Source organism: Notothenia coriiceps, unplaced genomic scaffold, assembly GCF_000735185.1.
Source record: "Notothenia coriiceps isolate Sejong01 unplaced genomic scaffold, NC01 NC01_scaffold00037244, whole genome shotgun sequence".
NCBI classification, from domain to species: Eukaryota; Metazoa; Chordata; class Actinopteri; order Perciformes; family Nototheniidae; genus Notothenia; species Notothenia coriiceps.
Window position 1 is genome coordinate 3,834,523 of NW_011369945.1, and position 3,057 is coordinate 3,837,579.

The window sequence follows — 3,057 nt, forward strand, 5'->3', positions numbered from 1 at the left end:
ATTGGCTAATGGTTACACAAGCCAAAAAATCGTTATGACATCATAAAATGGCCAAAATCTGATCAGCTCATTTTCAGACAGGTTTTAATATGAATTGATGAGGACAAAAAGAGAGAGAATCTTTTTTCCTGAAACTTTCAGAATGTCTTTACACAGAGGGGACACATGTTGATGTATAAAATACTTGAAAATGTGGATTTTGCATAATAGTTGACCTTTAAAATCTAAAACACAACATTGTCTTCTTTATAAAAAAAAAACATGTGAGACACTCCAGCCAACATCAGAATGAAAACCTCAGTTCTTGGAAGAACAGTGGCACAAGGATTAAAGTCTGTCCTTTTGTCCATGACAGAGTTAAACTCTTCTTTGCCAATAAATCTAGGGCTCTCATATTTCTAAGTGTCTGTGTGGAGGCTTTGTATTTACTTCTTTGCAGAAGAGCCAGGAGACCATTTATCAGCACCGTTCTCCAGGCAGAACTCAGAACCATTTAGCATTGGTGTTCAAAGCAGCAGTGAATTAGGCCACTGGAGAGTCTTCTGTTCTCTGCACCAATGAACTCGACTGTTTTTGGGGAGTAAACCGGCTCCCTCAAGAGTTTCTAGTGAGAACAATATTTGACTATTTTGGTTGGGTTTCACTTTTACTTGGAAATGGAAATGTTAGATTTGCAAGACAGACGGAAAGAGAATCTGACAATACGGACAGCCTAGATCTACGAGAGCATGTGTTTATAACCATGCCTGACTGCACAAGCATCAATATAACAAGCCCTGTATAGACTACACAAGTGCCAATCCTTAAAAATATATATCTCTTACAATTTAATATATACAGACAATGTCTATTAGAAGTTACTACCATCTAACTTTTTCATATTTCATTATTTTACTACATTGAATCAAGATGGATGTAATAGGAATTTGACATTAAAAAGAATGTGCAACTGTAATCAATTTCTAAATTATCTAAACTAGGTATACTTGGTATTAAAACAAAACAAAGTGATTGACAGCTAGGTATTCAAAACTTCCTATATTGAGTAGAGGCATCTGTAGCCTTGCCATCTAGAAGAGGCAGTGTGTCCCTGTTCTTTCTAAAATGACAAAAGCTCTGTCAAGTTTCATAGGGCTCGGAAGGAAACTGCATTCTTCGTTTGCACTGAGGTCAGGACTCTGACTCGCCCACAGCGGGACATTAATGTCGTTGATATTTGGTAGGCTCTCCAGCGTAGCCTTGACTTTGTTTGGAGTAGTTGCTGCTCTGGGAAATAAATCCTCTCCCAAATTACAGCTCTCTCTCACACTCTCACAGCAACAAGGCTTCCTCCAGGACTGTGCTAGTATTTTGCTGCATTAAGTTTACTCTCCACCCTTATAAACCTTACAAGGCCTCTTGCAAAGAAGCTTCCCCACTGCATCATCCTTTAACACGGGGCTTTGAGGTGGGGTTAGCGTGTTTCTGCTGGTGTATGGTATTTATTTAACAACAAAAACAGCCTTTGATAACGTCTAACCCTGCCTTCCCTAATTGGTGACTCACTCGTCATCCTGAGTTTGTGTCCATTGTTCTGAAAAACGCTGATCTAACTCAAGGCCCGCGGGCCAAATCCGGCCCGTGACCTAGATCAGCGTTTTTCAGAACAATGGACACAAACTCAGGATGACGAGTGAGTCACCAATTAGGGANAGTAAAGGAGGTAGGGAAGTAACCAAACATGAGACAGTTAGAGCAGGAAATAGCACCCGAGGGTGGGGAAAACCCTATGACCTTCTGACGGAGACACCGCTTGCGTCACAGAGAGAATCTGTCTTGTTTCATTATCATATGTTTACATCAGCTCCCCCTCTTGACCTTTTGAGTCGCTTCAAGTTGAAGGGAAAAAATCCCACACTGTATCACAATGGCTGCATTATTACACCAAATGTAAACACGTTTTTTATTTTCTCGTAAATTCGTCCTGGGATACATGCATCTTTCACAATTCTGTGTTTTGAGAGAGTTTAAAACAAATATCCGGGGTACACTCCGTCACACCAGCTTTTCACAATTGACCCCCTGCTGGGTGCTTCAGGGTTTAAGACAAGTATTTATTTTCAGTAGCGTCAAAGTAAATTACAAAAATAAAGTTTAATAAAGTGCCTCCTACATCAGACACAGCAGGGTAACCTGGCGCCATCTTCAATCACATTAGGGTTTGGGTTCGTTACAATAATCTATGACTACTATCATGCGGATATTTTTGATGATCTTCTTGTTTTCTCTTCATATAAAGGATAACATGCCCTTCCATGTGTTAAATAACTCCCATGAACTCTTAAGAGGATTAGGAAAACCTTTGAAACCCTCTAGTCAAGGTCAACATCAAACTTTCGTTGTCTGAATCCTTAAAAAAAAACATTTGAATGCATCTTCACACACAATATCACCAAAGGATCGTTTAGAAAGCCTTGGTGGACTTTATGATATGGACCATGGGAGAGAAATTCAAGAATACACTAAACTGAGGCATGTCTCTTGATGTAGGCCAATGATTCACCCTAAATCAGGCACTTAAGGTTTCAATTTAACCTTTGACATAAATCAGCTCTGGCTGAGCAGCAGTGACTGTCCCTGACGACAAGCGTAAGGAAATGTATCTCGACTGTACATTCAAACCATATGTCCGAATCCAATAGCTTACCATTAAAAATGGCATTCTGATTCTTTTGAGGCTGCACTTTCATGCTGAGTTAAGTGGTAACCCATATTGTTATTGATAGACTCAAAACCTATGAGAACACGGAGGATTAAACTGTGCTTGATTGTAGAATATGCAAAGAAACACTTTAGTAAGATCAAACTCAAAGATTCATCATACAATAAGGTAAGACCAATGCGGTACCACTTTACAATAAGGCTACCCTTATAAAGGGTTTACGAATAGTTTGTAATTCATGTATTAATTAGGTTGTGAACACTTTATGAATCATTAATAAGCTTTTATAAGACATGAGATAAACAGGGCAACTGTGACCGGTTGCTTGCCAAATAGTGAGCCCACATGTATCTGTA